Raw genomic sequence first — 9,847 nt, 5'->3', positions numbered from 1 at the left:
GTTGTTGGTTTAGATGATTTAACAAGTTTATACAATTCTTCCTCTCCTATAGTAGAGAATGAGTGGAATTGTTCCTCAGGGGATCTATAGTGCGCTATCTGATGCGATACTGTAGCAGACGGCTGCAAGGATACAATTTTATCTCTGATAGTATCGATCTTGGAAGTGAAGTAGTTCATAAAGTCATTACTGCTATGCTCTTGGGAAATGCCAACACCTGTTGATGCTTGATTTTTCGTTAATTTAGTTACTGTATTGAATAAATACAGAGGTTTATGTTTGTTTTCTTCTAGAAGAGACGAAAAGTAATCAGATCTAGCAGTTTTTAATGCTTTTCTGTAGGATAGGGTACTTTCCCGCCAAGCTAAACGAAATACCTCTAATTTAGTTTTCCTCCAGCTGCGCTCCATTTTCCGGGCTGCTCTCTTTAGGGTGCGAGTGTGCTCATTATACCACGGTGTTGGACTCTTATCCTTAATCTTCCTTAAGCGTAAAGGAGCAACCGCATCTAAAGTGCTAGAAAAGAGAGAGTCCATAGTTTCAGTTACATCATCAAGTTGTTCTGAGCTATTGGATATGCTGAGGAACTGAGATAAGTCAGGAAGATTATTTATAAAGCAGTCTTTTGTGGTAGAAGTGATGGTTCTACCATATTTGTAACAAAGTTGGCTTTACAGCTTTAGCTACATGGGATATACACTAAACTAGATAATGATCTGAGATATCATCGCTCTGCTGCAAAATTTCAACGCCACTGACATCAATTCCATGTGACAGTATTAAATCTAGAGTATGATTTCGACAATGAGTAGGTCCTGACACGTGTTGTTTAACACCAATTGAGTTTAGAATGTCTATAAATGCTGATCCCAACGAATCTCTTTCATTATCAACATGGATATTAAAATCACCAACGATTGACTTTATCTGCAGTCAGCACTAACTCCGATAGAAGATCAGAAAATTCTTTAATAAAGTCTGTATGGTGCCCTGGTGGCCTGTATACAGTAGCCAGTACAAACATCACAGGGGATTTATCATTAACACTTGTTTCTTTGGATAACGTTATATGAAGCACCATTACTTCGAACAAATTATACTTGAAACCCGACCTCTGAGAGATACTGAAAATATTGCTATAAATTGTAGCAACACCTCCTCCTTTACCTTTTGGACGCGGTTCATGTTTGTAACAGTAATCTTGGGGTGTAGACTCGTTTAAAGTACTCATTCAATGTTTTTATAATGAAACGTAATTCTAAAAACATTGCACTCAAGTTAAAACTAGTTCAGTCCCATGTTACATGATTTTCTATTCCCCTGCCCATGTCGCATCTTTGTTAGCATAAAATATGCATTCTGTGTGAATGATGTGTAGTTTGAAGCACAAAAGTACTGCATTTTGCAGTTCTGACTATATGCTTTTGACCGTTAGAATATATTTAAATAAATGTTATGATGATAAAAAATAAATACTTTAGTTAAACACATTTGTTCAGCAATTTAAAAAAATCATCAGTTCACTGCATGAGGATGATTTGGTTGGATTTTTTTTTTTTTTTTTTTTTTGCTACAAAATACGATTAATCAATTAATGCTGATTAATATTTTTTTATTTAACTAAGTTTATAGTTATGGTTAGAAAAGTGGTTAACATTTAACTCATTGTATTTCATCAATGTTTTTGATTTTGATTTTGTAAATGGGTGTTTTTGTATTGCTATGTTATAAATCAGGAAAGACTTTCACTTTTAAATTTCTGATTTTGGTGTCATGTTTTACAAGATAAGATAATTGTATGTTTTGCTTACATATAGCTTTCTGTTTTTAAAATGAAAACAAATGGTTTAAAGATGTATTTCTTGTTTTTATGAATTAAATGACTACATAAACTTTGTCATTGTAGCCTATTGTTTTATTGTTATGTTTATTAACAAAATTGAATAAGATAAAGGCATACCATACAGCTAGACATCATGCTGTATTATTGATTAATTAAATACAGAACATTAAGAAATAAAATTCAATTTTTATTATGTTAATTTTATTTTTTTTATTATATCAGGTTGGTGTCGTAGAAGTAAAGGCAATTCTTGTCAACAGTGCTACAGAAACTGTTGAATGTAGAAGTGTGAATGTGGAAATGCAGACATGTCAAATTCAGGATCCAACAGCAATTATGAAAATCCAGCTATGGGATGATCAGGTGGGGTCCCTAATCAAGGGACGCTGCTATAAAATTACAAACCTGAGCACCAGATCGTTTGCTGGGCAGTTCTTTTTGGCAACCACAAAAAGCACTGAATTCAGATGCAAGTGTAGCAGTCCAGGTAGAAGAACCCCAGCTGATTTCGGTGGTTGCTACTGTCGAAGCAGTTGAATTTGCTGTGTCACACCGATGTGCCAAATGTCAAGCTTGGCAGAGAGAATTCAATTCAAAAGAAAAATTTCATCGATGTCAAAGATGTGGTATGTTAAAAAAATGCAGTAGCTACCAACCTACAGCAACTGGAAAGGCAACAATAACTGAAAGCTCTGATGAGTCGGAATCAAGTAACCTGAATCATGATGTGCCAATTTCTAACTCTCCTTTGAGAAGGTATTTCGAAAGTGAGAGACTTCTTAGATAGTAGAGACATTGAAGAACACTTTCTACTTGCTGGATTATTGAAATTTACAGTTCAGAGTGGTATGACAACTGCGATTCAGAAGGTTGTTCCTGAAGCAGCAGGAGCAGTTGCATCAACAGTGGAACATGCAGTAGCAGCAGTGGAAGTTGGAATGGAAGATGTAGACATTGCACTAAGAAATCCAGCAGAAATGGAAGATTTAACAGGAGCAGAAGTCAGAATGGAAGATCTACTGGGACCAGAATTTGGAATGGAAGATGCATTGGGTGCAGAACTTCGAGTAGAAGATGCAGAGGAAGCAGAAGCTGGAATATCACATGCAGTAGCTCAAGGAAATTAATGAAAGTTTTGTGTTTTTTTAGTTTTTGTTGGTACATTATTTTTAACTCTCTGGGATCTAAAGGTGTTTTGGGGGTCTCAAAGTTTTGACATGCTATGACATTTGTGCTTTTTTCAGATGCTTATGAACATTTTAATGACTAAAGTTTAATAACACTTTAATCAGCATGAACTGAGCTGTAAATGCAAGGAGATGATCATGCACAATGTTTTACGTCTGTATAGACGTGTACATTTATTTTTTGTATGATGTGATTAACAGTTGTGTTTCCTGTGTGTGTGTGTGTGTGTGTGTATACTGTGTTACTCTATTTTGCCATCTGACTCCCGCAGAGTTCCAGTCTACGGAGAGAGGCTGAGCTACCATGTTCCAGTGTACAGATGGCTCTGTACATGTACCAGTACCATATGCTTTTTGGAAAAAATTACAAATTGAAGTGATCATGCCTATCCCCTAGTAGTGGATACTTTGGAATGAGCATGGCAAATGTTTGTCATTAAGTATTTCTATGGAATGCACTTGATGAAGGCAGCGACGTAATTTCCTCATTATCTTCAGCTGACATGTTCCCATGACAACACACCACGGTGTACATCAGCAGATTCACTGATGGACATGACGTAAAAATATCTGCTCATTGACACCATGCTACGTTGTCAAAGGAACATCCCAGCTGAACATAATGAGGAAATTAGTCACTCCCTTCACCGAGTGCATTCCAAATGACTACATAATGGCACATACACTGCGCCTCAGTTTACGATGTTCTCGTTCAGTTCCACTGACAGCATACGCCAATGCTCTGAAAAATATCAACAATATCTTTGGTTTGACAAGGCTCAGCCATTTCAAATTGGCATCGCATTTGGATTTTTTTCTTTTACAACGTTTGCAATTTTTCAGCTTTAAGCAAACACTCTTTTGTTGCTCAAGTGTTAATGGACTAAACTGTAAACAAACACTGGCAGTTTCTGAAATAAATTCAAGATCACCTGCATTTCCATGAGTTGGGTATGAAGCCGTTTCCGTTTTCTGTTCTGCACACGTTTTGTTCACCGAGTTTCTTGAATCACTCTGAGATTGACTGCACCCAACATCAACTTCCATTTGTGACTTCTCACCTTCACTCTCATGAACTGCTTGAACAGTCTTGTGCATGACTGGACAGAATGGCTTACCCTGTTGATCGTTTCTGTCAATCCTAACTGCGTTGACCCCAGTGACCTCAAACTCATGGTAACGTGCATTAATGGACACAGCAAGTTTCCGGAAGTGACCCATCAGAGAACGCAAGTCACGATGGTACAATAGTACACTCTTACCGTCACCTACACATCTGCCATCACTGCGTCTTGAATGTGGATCAATCACGTACCAAGAACCTTCTCTGACAGCTGCACATATGGTTAGCTTAATATTCACTAAAATGGCATCAAACCTCTGGAATGCTCGATTTACTGCTTCATCAAACGACACGGCATACCCTTGAAATCCTCCATCATACTTATTGACACCAAACAAGCCAGTCAATGTTTCACCATAGTTTATTGAAAACCGACAATCTTTGAGAGTGTGTGTGTCTGGTAGCTCATGAACAGCTATGAAGCCATTTGTATGATCGTTGATTTTCCCTGCGTCTCTCATGGCACTGTAGAGGTCATGTCCATGGATCAGAACAGCATTCAGGTCACTTCTCGTCCACTGCAACACATTTTTCATCTTACACATCAAAATTGCAGTTAAACTGTTTGCACCACATTGGCTTCCCCTTATTCCAGCCAAAACGGTAATCTCCTTGATGGAAAGAGCCTCTGATGTAAGAAGTCTGTGGAGATTAGGGCTGCAACTAACGATTATTTTAATAATCGATTAATCTGTCGATTATTTTTTCGATTAATCGATGAATCGGATTTTTAAAAAAAAGAAAGAAAAGCATTCATTTCCAACCCTTTATTCAAAAACAGAACTAAAATCTTTAGAAAGTGCACAAACATGTTGCTCCTTGAACATCCCTGAGCTGTTATAATAATAATAATAAAATAAAATAAAAATAGACTAACACAAAAAACATACACATGTATGCTTTACATCTGCCAAATATATAGACTTTTTGGGGGGGGAGTGCAAAAAATTTAATAATTTAACAACACTGCGTCGTTAGCGTTGGTATTGTATCAGACACTTGCACTTAACATTATATGAAAATCAAGCTCAAATGGAGTTAATAATGTTTTTGACCAGAGAATGACGGAGATGGAGTGTTTTGTCTGTCATTAGAACGGCTGTAACTGTTATCTGAAGCAGCAAGTGCATTATGCTTTCATCAACTTTTACAGGTTATATAACTTTGATTGTAGCTATATGGGCGCTTATTTTTTTCTTGTTTAATACACTTGGCCAAAATCTCAAATTAAGCGCTTATGCACATAATGCACAGGATATTTAAAACGTATATAGACAGCAAATAACTAATTCTTCTCCACTCTTCAAACACACAAAAACTTTATCCTTTACTGACATAGTGTTTGAGTAAAGAAAACGCTGTACTATTCAAACACCAATTATTTATTCACCCTTGCATTGCGAAAAGCGGAGATCTGTCTCCAGGCTGTGCGCGTCAATCTGAGCGGAGGCGGGGTGAAGGTACGAGGTTTCGCTGAGAGCTTGATGATCCAATGGCGTTCTGAAGTTTTACTGACAAGTTATTTTAATGCTTATCATTGGTTTACTATTTTTAAAACTCAATGATTTAAAATAATAAAACGAATTATAATCGACTCAAGTTTGGATAATTTTTCACAGCACCCGACTGGGCTAGGGTATGGCAACTGCCATACTCTGCCATCATAACGCCGCCCCTGCTCCCACACCTTGGATGACTTGGGTCGCACGGTTTCTCTGCCTCCGCCATGTATCTTTCCTCTACCTCCGCTCGTTTTTTTTTTTTACTTTGTTTTTTTTTTTTTTTATGAGGCGCCAAACTCTGCTAGCATCCGTGCGAGAGAGACCGAGTGTGTTCACTCGCTCCGCTCAACTAAAGTTTTTTTTTTTTTTTTTAAATAATCAAACGTCTCCGCGTTGCGCGACACAACGAATCGATTATGAAATTCGTTGCCAACGCTTTTAGTAATCGATTTTTATCGATTTAATCGATTCGTTGTTGCAGCCCTAGTGGAGATAGAGCAGAAACAGCATTCACAGTCATCTTAGTATCATCAGTAGTAGAGTGAGGTACAGAGGAAGATTTAGGTAGAGTTTTAGAGAATTCTTTTGTGTTCAAAGGTTTCTCAAGATCATTTTCAGGTAAATTTTCAAGAGCAGGTTCTTTGCAAAAATTGTCAAGTTCAGATATTTCTGCCTGTTTTTAAGAGGTGGCAAAACCTCTTCACGATCAGCAACCATCCGGTCCACCATCCTCTTCTTGGCTGCCTGAGAGCGCTGAGAGTGCTTCGTCCGAGGCATCTAAACATACACACAAAATATAAAAGGATAAAATAAATAACACATTGCTGCATAATTCAAAAACACAATACAATAAACAATAATAAAAAATACAAAAAAAAGTTCACATTTAAAAAATGCCTATTGATATTATTACATTCCACTCTATTTTCATTATTTCTCATTTAATTTATGGAAAAATAAAATACAAAATGTTAATTTGATTGTAAAATATGTAAATAATAAACTTAATGGTAAATGGTAACTTAATGGTAAATAACCAGTAACTATTAAGATGCAACATAACAGTTTATCATTATACTAAAACACAACATTTATTCACACGTTATAGAGAAAAAAATGAACTCACATAGAAGTTATGCTCATCAATTACCATTATATTATACACAAAATAATAGCATTGCACTACAAGCTATATATATATATATATATACACACACACAGACTCAGTAATACACCAATATTAAAATCCCTAAAAACACCTATACATCTGAAAAGCAATTATATTGTAAAGCTCTATTTTAATTAGATATATTAAAGTTAGATCTCATTTTATTTATTTAATTGAAAAGTAATCTGCCTCCCTGTCTTTATATTTGAACAATAACACCTGCTGTAATAATTACTAAGGGGACACCACATCCAACAATTTTAGCATTTACTCCAGTATGATTCATCAAATGACTAAAAAATAACAATTATTTAAAAGTTTAAACATTTTAAATAAAAATCTAACCTGTTTTTAAATATATATATATATATATATATATATATATATACACACATATATATACATATACACACACACACACACACATACATATACATATGTTATGTACATATATATATAATTTATCTATTAGAGAGCTTAGAGAGCATTTTCTATCCATATACAAGTAATTACAACGCATGGGGCAATATCAAACATAACCACATAGGGGCGCCAACAGATAATTATAGCCACTCCTATTTCTGGCAGATCCAGGGTCAACTGTTGATCACTGGCCTGCAGCGATTTTGTTGTCTGTGCCCAGGAAGATATGATGCTGCAGCGAATATATGTTGACCTGAAGGTAACAGTAGCCATCAGAGAGAGGGTGGACCAGTTTTATTTTAATGTGTATATGCCAAAGTACCTGTCCTTCTGCAAAAGGGTGTAACGATTGATGCAGGATAATGCGAGTTGTTAAAAGAGTCAGTTTACACTATTTTTCTTTCCATCATTTTCACCACCCTCAAGTTGTTCCAAACCTACATGAGTTTGTTTCTTCTGCGGAGCACAAAATATTTTGAAGAATGCTGGAAACCAGATAGTTGACTGTAGACATTCACATATAGTATTTTTTTTTCCTTTCATGGAAGTCAAAGGCTACAGTCAACTGCCTGGTTACCAGTATTATTCAAAATATTTTATTTTGTGTCCAACTGAAGAAAGAAACTCATGCAGGTTTGGAACAACTTCAAGGTGAGTAAATGATTTGGGGGGAGAGACATTTTTGGGTAAACTAACCCTTTAAGTTGGTTTCTTGACCATTTTTATATTTCATATTTTTTAAATACTTTTTTTGTGAGCTCTTATGTGTTAAAATTAAATGTTTCATTTTAATTTTTTTTTTTTTTTTAAACTACTTTTTTCAAAAGTAACAAGAATTGTGGTGTATATAATACAATGAACAAAGAGAAAATGATTTCCACATTTATTTTAATGATAAAATAAACATTTCAAATAAAAAAAATTATCACTGTAAGTTTTCTATTTTCATTCACTCTAAATATAAGATACATATTTATCCATATATACAAGAGTAGAGGAAAGTTAATGAAAACCACTCAAGCTGAAACATAACTTGTATGGCTACAGGTTAACAGGTTATTTGGCCCATGCCTTGACCAGCGGCTTGTTCTGGTAGTTAGCAAGAAGGCAGGCTACTGCAAAAAGCTGGTTGACACTGCCAGCAATGGCCAGAGGAATAACAGTCAAACAGTTTGTTCTCCTTGATACGCCTATAATTGCTCTCTCTACATGTTTCCTTAACCGTGCAATGTCCTGAGTGACCAGCACTTCCTCATGAGACAGCTGCGACTTTTTAGTTAGAAAAGGTGGTCTGTAAACTTTGCAGGGCACTAGGTCATCAATTCTGAAACCCTTATCCACCATTACAGCCATGTCTTTATCCAAAAGAGGGATAATGCCAGATTGCCTGAACAATCCTTTGTCACTGACAGCACCAGAATACAGTGAGGAAACAAAAGTAACAGCACCATGTGGTGACACACCAATCATCCCTTTCAGGGTAGTGTGGGATTTATACTGAGAAAACATCTCACTCTGTAAGAGTAAAGATGAAGGTGTCTGACATTTCAGCTCAGTACAATCAACAATAACTCGGGTGTCAGAGTATTTGCCGAACACACTCTGCATTGTGGCTCTAATGTCCTCAGGAGACATCCATATTCCAACAGCACCCAGTAAAGTATACCAAAAAATTGACCCAAGTCTTTATAATTCTGCTGACGGTGGACTGATGTATGTTGAACCGATCCCCCAGATCCTTCTCCTTCAGACCCAGCGACAGATAAACCAAGAAGAGGAACAGTTCATCGATCAGTGGAAGGCACTGGCTCTGGTAGGGAGGCAGGGAAGCAAGTCTTAGCATTAATACTGATGATCATTGCCTTTTTATAATAAATGTATTTATGTTTTTAAGTATATTGAAACGGATATTACTGTCATCTTGGGTGCTGATTAATAAGCAAGTTGCTTTTAAAAACCAAATAATGGGTAACACTTTATTTTAGTGTCATTGTTAGACATGTTACATGTCCTTACATGTAATTATGCATAACTAATCCTAACCCTGCAATGAGTACATGATATTTCAGGGCTGGGCAACTTCGGTCCTGGAAGGGCCACTGTCATGCAGAGTTTAGCTCCAACCCTAATCAAACACATGAAAAAGCTAATCAATGTCTTCAAGATCACTAGAAAGCTACAGGCAGGTGTTTTAATTAGGTTTGGAGCTAAACTCTGCAGGACAGTGGCACTTTCAGGACTGAAGTTGCCCATCCCTGTGTTATTGATTAATATTACTGTATAAATTACACTGTAACATGGACAACTTAAAGCAACCAAATGATGTAGTACGAGCTATGCTTACCGCTCGACGAGGTGGATCAGCTGCCTAGTCAGGTGCTCCAGCTGTGCTGGAAGTGGTTGTGCATGTACCAACACACACAATTCTCCTAGTTGCAGGTTCAATCATTCTCCAAAATGCTTGCAGATGGCGGTAGCTGGCAAATCTAACACACTGAAAGAAACATTTATTACCTTCTGAGCATACCTGATTATTTCTACTGAAAGAAACTTGCACACTAATAATGTTTATAAAAATGAACTAAATGAACTATGGCCTAA

At 36.4% G+C, this 9,847-nt stretch overlaps 1 protein-coding gene across 1 annotated transcript in view; it reads right to left on the bottom strand.

Moving 5' to 3' along the window:
* LOC131538747 (gastrula zinc finger protein XlCGF8.2DB-like) overlaps nt 1-9,847 on the bottom strand; it is a 149,236-nt gene that overhangs the window by 42,432 nt on the left and 96,957 nt on the right. The window lies entirely within an intron of this gene.

Source organism: Onychostoma macrolepis, chromosome 04 (assembly GCF_012432095.1).
Source record: "Onychostoma macrolepis isolate SWU-2019 chromosome 04, ASM1243209v1, whole genome shotgun sequence".
NCBI lineage: Eukaryota > Metazoa > Chordata > Actinopteri > Cypriniformes > Cyprinidae > Onychostoma > Onychostoma macrolepis.
This window is presented reverse-complemented; position numbering and strand designations above follow the sequence as displayed.